Source organism: Lethenteron reissneri, chromosome 60, assembly GCF_015708825.2.
Source record: "Lethenteron reissneri isolate LAM-NWPU_2019-01 chromosome 60, ASM1570882v1, whole genome shotgun sequence".
Lineage (NCBI taxonomy): Eukaryota > Metazoa > Chordata > Hyperoartia > Petromyzontiformes > Petromyzontidae > Lethenteron > Lethenteron reissneri.
In genome coordinates this window covers 7,668,994-7,683,393 of record NC_083838.1, presented here as the reverse complement: position 1 = coordinate 7,683,393, position 14,400 = coordinate 7,668,994, and the positions used below count along the sequence as shown (strand labels likewise).

Here is a 14,400-nt window from a genome sequence, read left to right as displayed (position 1 = left end):
TGTTTCTTCTTTTTGTTGCTGGCAACTTTTGTCGCCGGTGCAAATTCCTCGGGTCAACGCGGTTGCCTGTGACGGCAACGCGGGGTCTGTCCGCGTGTGCACGCCCTGTGCAAGACACGGTCACACACACATATATATAATGTGTTATGTAAGTATTATATGTCATAATAATTATAATAATTCATGCATTTCAAAGACAAAGAACCCCCGTATATCCTCTAAGGGACGTGTTGGGGCAAGTGCTTTTCGTAGCAAGTAGCAGCAGCGCACCGTGTGGGTGACCAGCACCACGCCCGGACGTCTTTGTCTCTCTCCTGGCAGCAGCTACTCAGTCGAGGCTGAGTCCATGGAGGTTTAAGCCCAGGGACCGGTTCAGAGAATCGTCTGAGTGCGTCGCACAGTGCGCTCACCACTGCGCCACCACTCCCCATTTACACACACACAGATACAGACACACACAGATACACACACAGATACACACACAGATACAGACACACACAGATACACACAGATACAGATACACACACAGATACACACACAGATACACACACAGATACATACACACAGATACAGACACACACACAGATACACACACAGATACAGACACACACAGATACACACACATACACACACAGATACAGATACAAACACACACAGATACACACAGATACAGACACACACACACAGATACAGACACACACACATACACACACAGATACAGACACACACAGATACACACATACACACACACACAGATACAGACACACACAGATACACATAGATACAGTCACAGATACACACAGATACAGACACACACACACAGATACAGACACACACACATACACACACAGATACAGACACACACAGATACACACATACACACACACACAGATACAGACACACACAGATACACATAGATACAGTCACAGATACACACAGATACAGACACACACACACAGATACAGACACACACATATACAGACACACACACAGATACAGACACACACAGATACAGACACACATACACAGATACAGACACACACATATACACACAGATACGCACAGATACAGACATACATATATACACAAGGATACGCACAAGGATACACACACAGATAAACACAGATACACAGAAATACACACACAGATACACACACACACACACACACAGATACACATACACACACAGATACACACAGATACACATACACACAGATACACATACACACAAATACACACACAGATACACATACACACACAGATACACATACACACACAGATACACATACACACACAGATTAACACAGATACACATACACATAGATACACATACACACACAAGGATACACACACAGAGTATACACACACACAGATACACACATACACACACGCATACACACAGATACACACACACATATACACACAAGGATACACGCACAGATACAAATACAAAGAACTCCCGTATACCCTTAACAGAGTGTTGGAGCAAGTGCTGTTAGTGAGGGGGAGGGTGGCCACCACCACGCCTGGCCGCCTTCATCTCCCTCGGGGCGATGTTTACACACCGCACCAACTACTCATTTGAGGCTGAGTCGACCTATTTAATCCAGCGCAGCACAGATTTAAGCGAGCACAGCACACGAACCGCTGCGCCACCGCTCCCCACATATGTGCGCAACTTATTTACGCAAAATATTTACGCAAAATATTTACGCAACTTATTTACGCAACTTATTTACGCAAAATATTTACGCAAAATATTTACGCAACTTATTTACGCAACTTATTTACGCAACGTATTTACGCAAAATATTTACGCAACTTATTTACGCAACATAGACGCAAAATATTTACGTAGCATATTTACGCAACTTATTTACGCAAAATATTTACGCAAAATATTTACAAATCATATTTACGCAACTCATTTACGCAACTTATTTACGCAAAATATTTACAAATCATATTTACGCAACTTATTTACGCAACTTATTTACGCAACTTATTTACGCAAAATATTTACGCAAAATATTTACAAAGCATATTTACGCAAAATATTTACAAAGCATATTTACGCAAAATATTTACAAAGCATATTTACGCAACGTATTTACGCAACTTATTTACGCAACGTATTTACGTAACATATATTTCAATATAAATTCAAACGACACGCGCACACGCACACACCGTGCACACGCTACCGAGTTGGAGCAAAGCATCCAGAGCTCAGCTGAGTCTGCCTGTGCGCCCGACGTGAATTCGCACGAATCATTGCGCTACAATCATGTATGAGTATATCCCCACGTGTATTGATCCATGTACATGCACACACGTGCACAACATACGTGGCTACTGCTCTCCGCGCATAACTCACGATACACGCACACACACAATAATAAAAATAAAACATAATCAAATAATTCTCACGACGTTTCGGCCACAACGCTGTCGCCTCGACAGATCTGTTCTTCACCTGAGGACGGCTGCTTGCGTTGTGGCCGAAACGTCGTGAGAATTATTTTATTGTTTTATTTTTATTATTTTATTACTTCCCTTCTACGTGATGACTTTACCGAAAGAACCAAGAAGATTGTAGACCTTGCGGCGCTTATAAATCTGGACGTTCATCCGACAAAGTCCCATCACAAGGGAGAAACGCAAACGAATATGATTAATAAAACATATTGTGTGTTGCCCGTATTGATAACGACTGTGCGCCGTACGGACCTGAAAACTCAATTTCCCTGGACAACAATACAGGAAAAGCCCGTGGGTTGACAGGTTTGTATATTATGTATATATACCAAGGCCGTAATCATAATATATGTTGAGGGGGACACAATCCCCCCAATATTCAAATATGCTCGAAATGCCCCCCCCCCCAAGATAGTGCTATAAACAGTATTTTTTATAAGTAATAATTGCTGTGCTTTGTAAATAAAAACAACAATTTGCTCAACCCTGGCCACAATATCTGGACTTGTCTTCAACATAACAATGCGTAGATGTATGTTTATATGACTGTGGTTATGGTTGTACTTTAATAATCCCTAATCTCTGCCATTACATACAATGAAACAAGAAAAGGTAAAACAAGAAAAAACAGAGCAGTGTAATACAATACACTATTAGACATACCCTTTGGTTTTTTAGGTAAAGTCACGTAGGTAAAACAATCAATAAAATAAAATAAATGAAAACAACAAAATGTTAGTTGTTTTAGTTTTAATTTAGTTATTTTCTTATATTTTATGGATTTTTTACCTACGTGACTTTACCGAAAAAACCAAAGAGTATGAATCCTTGCAGTCACGAAAGCTTCAAATCTAGAACTATTAGACATTATTGTAAAAATAAATGAAAAGTCCATCCGATGTGTTAGTGAATTTTTTTTTCTTTTAGGCAGGAAATGAGTTTTCAAATTTCAATTTTTCTTTTCTGTAGTCCCCCTTAATGTTGACTCCACGGCTACAGTCTTGCTACACACACGCGAAATGTTTGAGTATCACGCAACAGATAAATATTCCCCGTGTTGCCTTCACACGCGCTGTAGGGGCAAGAGTCGGCACGGCGCTTCTGTGTTGATTGGGGAGCGGTGGCGCAGCGGTTAGCTCACCGCTGCCCTACGAACCCGGCGACCCGAGTTCGATTCCCGCTCACGGCCACCAGCACCAGTGACGATTATCCGAACCGTTCCTGGGCCTTGACCTAGATCGACTCAGCCCCAAATGAGTACCTGGTGCGGTGTGCAGTAAACATCGCCACTGGGGAGACAAAGGCGGCCGAGCGTGGTGCTGGCCACCCACCCCCTCGTGTGCCGTTCTCGGCCTTCATAGGTGCTCGCTAACAGCACTTGCCACAACATTCCGTGTAAAGGCTACACGGGGGATCTTTGTCTTTGTTACGCATGTATGTAGCTATATATATACATACATCTTGTACATGTGTTGTTAACAAAAATACAAAGATCCCCCGTGTAGCCTCAACAGACTGTAGGGGCAAGTGCTGTTAGCGAGCACCTATAAAGGCCGGCACGGCACACGAGGGGGTGGGTGGCCAGCACCACGCCCGGCCGCCTTTGTCTCCCCCAGTGGCGATGTTTACTGCACACCGCACCAGGTACTCATTTGGGGCTGAGTCGATCTAGGTCAAGGCCCAGGAACGGTTCGGATAATCGTCACTGGTGCTGGTGGCCGTGAGCGGGAATCGAACTCGGGTCGCCGGGTTCATAGCGCAGCGGTGGCGCGCTAACCGCTGCGCCACCGCTCCCCAATCAATACAACGCAGAAATGCCGTGCAGTGAGTGAGACGCACACACAGAGAGACAGGGAGAGAGACAGAGAAACAGTGAGTGAGACACACACACAGAGAGACAGGGAGAGAGACAGAGAAACACACACACAGAGACAGGGAGAGAGACAGAGAAACAGTGAGTGAGACACACACACACAGAGACAGGGAGAGAGACAGAGAAACACACACAGAGAGACAGGGAGAGAGACAGAGAAACAGTGAGTGAGACACACACACACAGAGACAGGGAGAGAGACAGAGAGAGGCAGGAAGACACACACACAGAGAGACAGGGAGAGAGACAGAGAAACCGTGAGTGAGACACACACACACAGAGACAGGGAGAGAGACAGAGAAACAGTGAGTGAGACACACACACACAGACAGGGAGAGAGACAGAGAAACAGTGAGTGAGACACACACACACAGAGACAGGGAGAGAGACAGAGAAACAGTGAGTGAGACACACACACACAGAGACAGGGAGAGAAACAGATAAACAGTGAGTGACACACACACACACAGAGACAGGGAGAGAGACAGAGAAACAGTGAGTGAGACACACACACAGAGATAGGGAGAGAGACAGAGAAACAGTGAGTGAGACACACACACAGAGAGACAGGGAGAGAGACAGAGAAACAGTGAGTGAGACACACACACAGAGGCAGGGAGAGAGACAGAGAGAGACAGCGACATAGAGACAGGGAGACAGACAGAGAGAGAGGGAGACAGGGAGACAGACAGATACAGACATACAGGGAGAGAGACAGAGAGAGACAGACAGAGAGACATAGAGACAGAGAGACAGACAAAGAGAGATGGAGAGGCTGGGGGAGTTGGTGTGAGGCAGAGAGAGAGAGAGAGACAGAGAGACACACACACACAGAGACAGAGAGACACACACAGACACACAGACAGAGAGACAGCGACAGACACACAGACAGAGAGACAGACAGAGAGACAGCGACATAGAGAGAGAGAGAGAGAGACAGCGACATAAACAGAGAGGGAGAGACAGAGAGACAGAGATAGACAGACAGACAGAGAGACAGACAGAGAGACAGAGAGAGACAGACAGAGAGACAGAGAAAGACAGAGAGTGAGCGACTGGGGGAGTTGGTGTGTGAGGAGGCAGGGTAATGCGCGTGGCTCGGGGCGTCATTTGAAATCCCCTAGGATGAGTAAACAAATGAACTCAACAAGTTCCCTGTCAACAATAACGACAACACCACCCTGTGTGTGGCCTCAAAATAAATAAATTAACGCTTCTTGCGACGTTACGTATAATAGATGTTGCCTACCTCGCCTGGTATACAGGAGGTCGTGGGCTCTATCCAGACCCTGACGCCTGCTGCTGTATACTTGGAGTCTGCGTCTCTCTTTCTCATCATCATCACGGTGGCTAGGAGATGTTCACTACCTCGCCTGGTGTACAGGAGGTCGTGGGTTCGATCACGACCCTGACGATGCCTGCTGCTGTATATTTGGAGACTGCGTCTCTCTTTCTCATCATCATCACGGTGGCTAGGAGATGTTGACTACCTCGCCTGGTGTACAGGAGGTCGTGGGTTCGATCACGACCCTGACGATGCCTGCTGCTGTATGTTTGGAGTCTGCGTCTCTCTCTGTTTCTCTCTCCCCGTGATGGTCGCGTGGAATTGTGTCCGGATCCTCCGTTTTTTCCCCTCCACATTTAGAATCAACGACACCACGCGCTTAGAGTGTTCGGCTCAAGGCAGTAATTATAATAAATATTGGGGGGGACACATCCCCCCTCCATATTCAAATATTCTCAAAATGTCCCCCTCCCCTCCCCAATATATTGCTATGAAAAAGGTTTTGCTATGCTATGGAAATTTAAAAAACGATTTGCTATACCTTGGCCACAATATCTGGACTTATCTTAATATAAATCAATGCTTAGCTTTCTGTGTATATGATTGTGGTTATGGTTGTTCTTTATTAATCCCTAATCTCTGCCATTACATACAATGAAACAAGAAATGGTAAAAAGTTAAAACAGAGCAGTGTAATACAATACACTATGAGACATTATTGTAAAAATAACTAAAAAGTCCATCCCGTGTGTTAGTGAATTTTTTAATATTTTAGGCAGGAAATGAGTTTTCAAATTTAGATTTTTTTTTCTGGGTTGGGACTCCCAGACCCCCTGGAAGTTTTGCCCCCCCCCCCCCCCCAATGTTGACTCCGTGTCTACGGCCTTGATTGGGCTACTGCTCTTCATGTCCACGTGATGATGATGATGGTGATCATGATGGTGATCATGATGGTGATCATGATGATATCAGCCACTTCGTCGGGATATCGTTTGTGAATGCCAGGTCGCTTCTCAGTGGTGCCGCCTTAGCTGGAAAAGTGAAATAACGATACGTAATAATAATAATAACTTTTTTTAAACACGCTTTTATGTACCGTACTAGTAATAGCAGAACTCCACGACTCCAGGAAGTGGCCCGAAGCTTGCCACAACGTAAGGGGCCGTGGCCAATTACAGCCAACTTCAGTTGAGCGTGGACAATTAGACCCAAGCTGAAACATGACATATACAACATAATGTTTAAAAATATATATATTATTTTTTATGATAGAATATAGTATTGTCATTGGTATGGCATAAGTATACCAAGTTTGCAGTTGATAGCACATTGGGAAGTGGGTTAAAATTGAGTTACAAGATTTGAGGATACAACAACGACAACAACAACAGAGTGAGTGAGTTAAATGAAAGCGTGTAATAACAATAGTTGTGTTTGTCGTTTGAAGATCAACTCCCTGCGGCTTCACCGCGAGGAGCGGCAGCAGCAGGAGGAGGTCCCCCTCAAGGGCAACTCCTGCCGTAGCCATCCAACTACGACCACTACACTACCGCTCGTCATCGTCGTCGTCGTCATCATCATCGTCATCATCGTCATCATCATCGTCGTCATCATCATCATCGTCGTCATCATCGTCGTCATCGTCGTCATCATCATCATCGTCGTCGTCATCATCATCGTCGTCGTCATCATCATCGTCGTCATCATCATCATCGTCGTCGTCATCATCATCGTCATCATCGCCGTCGTCATCATCATCATCGTCGTCATCATCATCATCGTCGTCATCATCGTCGTCATCGTCGTCATCATCGTCGTCATCATCATCGTCATCATCGTCATCGTCATCATCATCGTCATCATCGTCGTCATCATCGTCGTCATCATCGTCGTCATCATCGTCGTCATCGTCGTCATCATCGTCGTCGTCATCATCGTCATCATCGTCGTCATCGTCGTCGTCATCATCGTCATCATCGTCATCATCGTCGTCGTCATCATCATCGTCATCATCGTCGTCGTCATCATCGTCATCGTCGTCATCATCGTCGTCATCATCATCGTCATCATCGTCGTCATCGTCGTCGTCATCATCGTCATCATCGTCATCATCGTCGTCGTCATCATCATCGTCATCATCGTCATCATCGTCATCTCCGTCGTCATCATCATCGTCATCGCAGCCATCATCATCAACATCGACATTGACGAACTAATGTCTCTACAACTGCCTGCTGCTGCTGTTGTGTTTAATTTGTTGTTGTTGTTGTGTTTAGTTTGTTGTTGTTGTGTTTAGTTTGTTGTTGTTGTGTTTAGTTTGTTGTTGTTGTGTTTAGTTTGTTGTTGTTGTGTTTAGTTTGTTGTTGTTGTTGTGTTCAGTTTGTTGTTGTTGTTGTGTTTAGTTTGTTGTCCTTCCCACCCCACAGTGGGAAGGACATCGCAACTAGGGAGACAAAGGCGGCCGGGCGTGGTGCTGGCCACCCACCCACTCGTGTGCCGTGCCGGCCTTCATTAGGTGCTCGCTAACAGCACTTGCCCCAACAGTCTGTTACATGGATTTTTGTATGATATTTGTATATATATATATAACAGTGGCGAATATTTTACCGGTTCTGGGCCTCTCCTAGGTCGACTCAGCCTCAAACGAGTCCCCGGTGCGGTTTGTAGTAAACATCGCCACGAGGGAGACAAAGGCGGCCGGGCGTGGTGCTGGCCACCCAGCCCCTCGTGTGCCGTGCCGGCCTTCATAGGTGCTGCTACTCGCCAACAGCACTTGCCCCAACAGTCTGTTTAGGCTACACGGGGGATCTTTATCTGTGTGTGTGTGTCTGTATGTATATGTTTGTATTTTTCTCTTCGGATGTATGGGTGTGTGCATGTGTATATATGCGTATTTGTATATATATGTGTGTGTCTGCGTGTCTGTGTCTGTGTGTGTGTGTCTGTGTGTGTGTCTGCGTGTGTGTGTGTGTCTTTGTGTGTGGGTGTGTCTGCGTGTGTGTGTCTGTGTGTGTGTCTGCGTGTGTGTGTGTCTGCGTGTGTGTGTGTCTGTGTGAGTGTGTCTGTGTGTGTCTGTGTGTGTGTGTCTGCGTGTGTGTGTCTGCGTGTGTGTGTGTCTGCGTGTGTGTGTCTGTGTGTGTGTCTGCGTGTGTGTGTGTCTGCGTGTGTGTGTGTCTGTGTGAGTGTGTCTGTGTGTGTCTGTGTGTGTGTGTCTGCGTGTGTGTGTGTGTGTCTGCGTGTGTGTGTGTCTGCGTGTGTGTGTGTCTGCGTGTGTGTCTGTGTGTGTGTCTGCGTGTGTGTGTGTCTGCGTGTGTGTGTGTCTGTGTGAGTGTGTCTGTGTGTGTCTGTGTGTGTGTGTGTGTCTGCGTGTGTGTGTGTCTGCGTGTGTGTGTGTCTGCGTGTGTGTGTGTCTGTGTGAGTGTGTCTGTGTGTGTGTGGGGGAGCGGTAGTGTAGCGGTTAGCACGCTGCGCATTGAACGTGGCGACCCGGGTTCGATTCCCGCTCACGGCCCAACCGGCGACGATTATCTGAACCGATCCCGGGCCTCCCCTAGGTCGACTCAACCTGAAACGAGTACCTGGTGCGATGTGTAAATATCGCCACTGGCGAAACAAAGGCGGCCGGGCGTGGCGCTGACCACCCACCCACCCCCTCGTGTGCCACAGTGCCGCCGGTAGCCTTCATAGGCGCTGCTGCTACTCGCTACTAACAGCACTTGCCCCAACAGTCTGTTACGGGCTATACGGGGGATCTGTGTCTATACAATTTATGTTTGTGTGCATCTGGAAAAACAACCGCACACCTGATTCATCACCGATGTTTCGTTGAGATCGCGGCGGCTAGGAGATGTTGACTACCTCGCCTGGTATACAGGAGGTCGTGAGTTCGATCTCGACCCTGATCGCTACCCGCTACGCCACAATTCCGCACACACAAAGACAAAGATCCCCCATATAGCCTTAACATACTGTAGGGGGGCAAGTGCTGTTAGCGAGCACCTATGAAGGCCGGCACGGCACACGAGGGGGGTGGGTGGCCAGAACCACGCCCGGCCGCCTTTGTCTCCCTAGTGACGGTGTTTACACATCACCCCAGGTATCTTTAGAGTCTGCGTCTCTCTCTCTGTCTCTCTCTCCGTGGTCGCGTGGATTTTGTCTCGGGATCTTCGGGTGTTTTCCCTCCACATGTAGACTCGACATCACGCGTTTAGAGTTATTTGGCTGCTACACATTTGCACATGATGATGGTGGTGATGGTGGTGATAAGCCACCTAAGCTGGGTTATCATTCGTGATTGCCATGGACGCCTCTGAAAAATAATAACGTCGCTCAGTGGAACGAACCTTGCCCGGTCAAATAAAAACACATTTTAGTTTTTTTCGTATTTTTTTCTTAGTGATTTATTTACCTTTCCTATACTTTGCGCTCCTATCGTGTTTTGTGTTTTGTTTTTGTAACCTAGTGACATGTGCGAAAAAGAGCGTTGTCGCTCATCGGATTCCCCCAGAATAAAATACAATGTTCGCTTTCACACGGAGGAGGCTTTCGCGACCAATATCATTCATTATACGGTTGTGTTTGGGGTGAGATCGCGTAAATATATAAAAGTGTCGTTAAACCCGCCACCACCCGAAACAGCCAATTACTAAAGTTGCGTCCCGTTAACAGAACGTGGCCATTTACACTATGAGACATCTTCTTTACCAGTGGCAACATATAGTGATTGGGTTTCAACCCTTTCAACTGGTACAAAAACTGACACCTTTATACAAGGCATCATGTTTGCAATAACCACAACACAAGCAGTCAAAATGCAAACAAAAAGAAACAGCTATTATCAAATTATCATTATCAGAGGTGTTTCTTTTTGTTTGCATTTTGACTGCTTGTGTTGCGGTTATTGCAAACATGATCCCTTGTATAAAGGTGTCAGTTGTTGTACCAGTTGAAAGGGTAAAAACCTATCTCTAGAACGTGGCCAATTCGCTACGAGTACAGCAACACCGGCTGTGTGTTGGAGAGCCAGGCCACGGACATTGACAATCTGATGTTCAGATTTCGATGCCCACCGGCCCCTCTCCACGCGACGCGGCCACCTCGACACTGTCACCGTGACCAGGGTGGTGAAGTATGGTTAAACGACCCTCTCGGAGAGAGCTCAGCTGACCAGGCCATCGACCAGCCGTGGATCGGTAAAGCCCCGAAAGGCGAATTCGTCGTACGCAGAATTGTAAAGTTCACTCCGCGATTATTAAAGTGTGTGTATATATATATATACATACGATATCACGGGATTATATTAAATCATAGCGGCAGGTATATTTACAGCGAATGCCCAATCTTGGTGAACATTATCTAAATGTCATGTTCAGCTTTTAGTCGATGTTATCACGGCTGCGTGCAGACTGTGGTCGATCCACTGCTGGATGAAGCCCTCCCCCACTCCCAGTCGGTCACGCGCGGGTTGCTTGGTGGCTAGGAGATGTTAACTACCTCGCCCGGTATGCAGGAGGTCGTGGGTTCGATCCAGACCATGACGATGCCTGCTGCTGTATATTTGGAGTCTGCGTCTCTCTCTCTGTCTCTCTCTCTCCCCGTGATGGTGGCGTGGATTTTTCTCCGGGTCCTCCGTTTTTTCCCCGTCCACGTTTACAATGAACGTCACGACGCGTTTAGAGTATTTGACTACTGATATACATTTTCCACGTGATGATGATGATGATGACGATGAGCCACTTGGTTGAGCTGTCAATTCTGATGTGCAGGTCGCTTCTGACAGAGCGCTACATAGCTCAGTGGGTCCTTACCTGGTAACACTAACATAGTTTAGTTTGAGTTTGAGTCTCTGGGGGTCTCTGTGGGTCTATGGGTCTCTGTGGGTCTCTATGAGTATCTGTGGGTCTATGGGTCTCTGTGAGTATGGGTCTTTGTGGGTCTATGGGTCTGGATGAGTATGGGTCTCTGTGGGTCTATGGGTCTGGATGAGTATGGGTCTCTGGTGGTCTATGGGTCTGGATGAGTATGGGTCTCTGTGGGTCTATGGGTCTGGATGAGTATGGGTCTCTGGGGGTCTATGGGTCTGGATGAGTATGGGTCTCTGTGGGTCTATGGATCTAGATGAGTATGGGTCTCTGGGGGTCTATGGGTCTGGATGAGTATGGGTCTCTGTGGGTCTATGGGTCTGGATGAGTATGAGTCTCTATGAGTATGGGTCTCTGTGGGTCTCTATCGGTCTATGTGAGTATGGGTCTCTATGAGTATCTGTGGGTCTCTATGAGTCTGTAGAAACAACGCATTTGGAGTATTTATCTGCTATGAATGTCCACGACACGATGATGATGCTGACGATGACGATGAACCCCTTCGCTGAGCTCTCATTTGCGATGGCGATGGGGTCACTTCTGAAAAAAAATAAGTTGCGCTACGCAGCAAGTTTGCGGGACCTTAGCTGGTCAAATAAGAACACAGTCCACACTTTGAGTCATACTTCCCCAATGCTGGTCAATGGCGGGCTGGCGAATGAGGGTCGTTTGTTGGCAAGCTGAGAATCCGACAACTCGCTCAGCCGCCCTCTGCATCGGAGCAGCGCGCTAAGCGGTGCGCCACCGCTCGTCCCATCGCTCTCATCAATTTTAAAACAACAACAACAACGATGATCTGACGACGCTGCTGCTACGGCTGCTACGCAAGCACAACGAACACACACACACAGAGAGACAGAGAGACTCTACTCACGTGCAATGGAAGAATCACTCCCCACGATTACGTTCAAAGTAATTCAGCAATCACACGTGGCGCGACTGTCAGGGCCTCGTTCCGTGGTGGTCGTTCAGCATCTCACGCCGAGTGAGCTGCGGGCGAGCGCAGAGGCACGAGGAGCAGTCCGAGCCGAGGGACGCCGACGGGAGGGGAGAGAGACGCGGCCAAGACGCTTCCTGCGACACGCGAGTGGGTGGTCGATGGGCAACTCTCCTCCGCCTCCTTCTTCTCTGTAGATCTGCTTCTTCTTGTCCTTCCTTCCTTCACTCCTTCCTTCACTCCTTTCTCATCCTTCACTGCCTCCTCGTCCACTGCCTCACTCCACGTGGCGATGGTGGTGGTGGTGGAGCGTTGCGAGGTGAGAGGAATTCGACTCAGCCGAATGGTGGCGGTGCTGCTGAGGATGAAGAGGCGACGCTCACTGAGACCACCTCGCTCGCTCGCCCCCCCTCCCTCCCTGCTGCACTGCAGACACCCCCCCACCACCACCAACCCCGTCCCCCCACCACCCCCCCACCACCCCCACCCCGTCCCTCCACCAACCCCCCACCACCACCCACCACCCCGTCCCCTCTCTCTCCGCGCCCTCAACTCGATGTCCGAACCCCGCCTCTCTCCCTCTCTATCTCACTCCCTCTCTCTGTCTCATCATCTCTCTATCTCATCATCTCTCTGTCTCATCATCTCTCTATCTCATCATCTCTCTGTCTCATCATCTCTCTATCTCATCATCTCTCTGTCTCATCATCTCTCTATCTCATCATCTCTCTGTCTCATCATCTCTCTATCTCATCATCTCTATATCTCATCTTCTCATCATCTCTCTGTCTCATCATCTCTCTGTCTCATCATCTCTCTGTCTCATCATCTCTCTGTCTCATCATCTCTCTGTCTCATCATCTCTCTGTCTCATCATCTCTCTATCTCATCATCTCTCTGTCTCATCATCTCTCTATCTCACTCCCTCTCTCTGTCTCATCATCTCTCTGTCTCATCATCTCTCTGTCTCATCATCTCTCTGTCTCATCATCTCTCTGTCTCATCATCTCTCTGTCTCATCATTTCTCTATCTCGTCATCTCTCTATCTCACTCCCTCTCTCTGTCTCATCATCTCTCTGTCTCATCATCTCTCTATCTCACTCCCTCTCTCTGTCTCATCATCTCTCTGTCTCATCATCTCTCTATCTCACTCCCTCTCTCTGTCTCATCATCTCTCTGTCTCATCATCTCTCTGTCTCATCATCTCTCTGTCTCATCATTTCTCTATCTCGTCATCTCTCTATCTCACTCCCTCTCTCTGTCTCATCATCTCTCTGTCTCATCATCTCTCTGTCTCATCATCTCTCTATCTCATCATCTCTCTATCTCACTCCCTCTCTCTGTCTCATCATCTCTCTGTCTCATCATTTCTCTATCTCGTCATCTCTCTATCTCACTCCCTCTCTCTGTCTCATCATCTCTCTGTCTCATCATCTCTCTATCTCACTCCCTCTCTCTGTCTCATCATCTCTCTATCTCATCATCTCTCTATCTCATCATCTCTCTATCTCACTCCCTCTCTCTGTCTCATCCTCTCTCTATCTCATCATCTCTCTATCTCATCATCTCTCTATTTCATCATCTCTCTATCTCACTCCCTCTCTCTGTCTCATCCTCTCTCTATCTCATCATCTCTCTATCTCATCATCTCTCTATCTCACTCCCTCTCTCTATCTCATCATTTCTCTATCTCGTCATCTCTCTATCTCACTCCCTCTCTCTGTCTCATCATCTCTCTGTCTCATCATCTCTCTATCTCACTCCCTCTCTCTGTCTCATCATCTCTCTGTCTCATCATCTCTCTGTCTCATCATCTCTCTATCTCATCATCTCTCTATCTCACTCCCTCTCTCTGTCTCATCATCTCTCTGTCTCATCATTTCTCTATCTCGTCATCTCTCTATCTCACTCCCTCTCTCTGTCTCATCATCTCTCTGTCTCATCATCTCTCTATCTCACTCCCTC

General features: G+C 47.2%; 1 protein-coding gene across 2 annotated transcripts in view; it reads right to left on the bottom strand.

Annotated features, from left to right (window-relative positions):
* The window catches only part of LOC133357917 (forkhead box protein F2-like), an 18,937-nt gene extending 6,153 nt beyond the window's left edge, over positions 1-12,784 (bottom strand). For both annotated transcript variants that reach the window (XR_009756997.1, XM_061576098.1), the window contains exons 1-2: positions 12,372-12,784; positions 1-105 (exon numbers count right to left, since the gene is read on the bottom strand). The exon at positions 1-105 is cut by the window's left edge and continues 1,595 nt beyond it. The gene's annotated coding sequence lies outside the window, so the exon portion shown is untranslated. The remainder of the gene's footprint in view (positions 106-12,371) is intronic.
* Between the last annotated feature and the right edge of the window lie 1,616 nt (positions 12,785-14,400).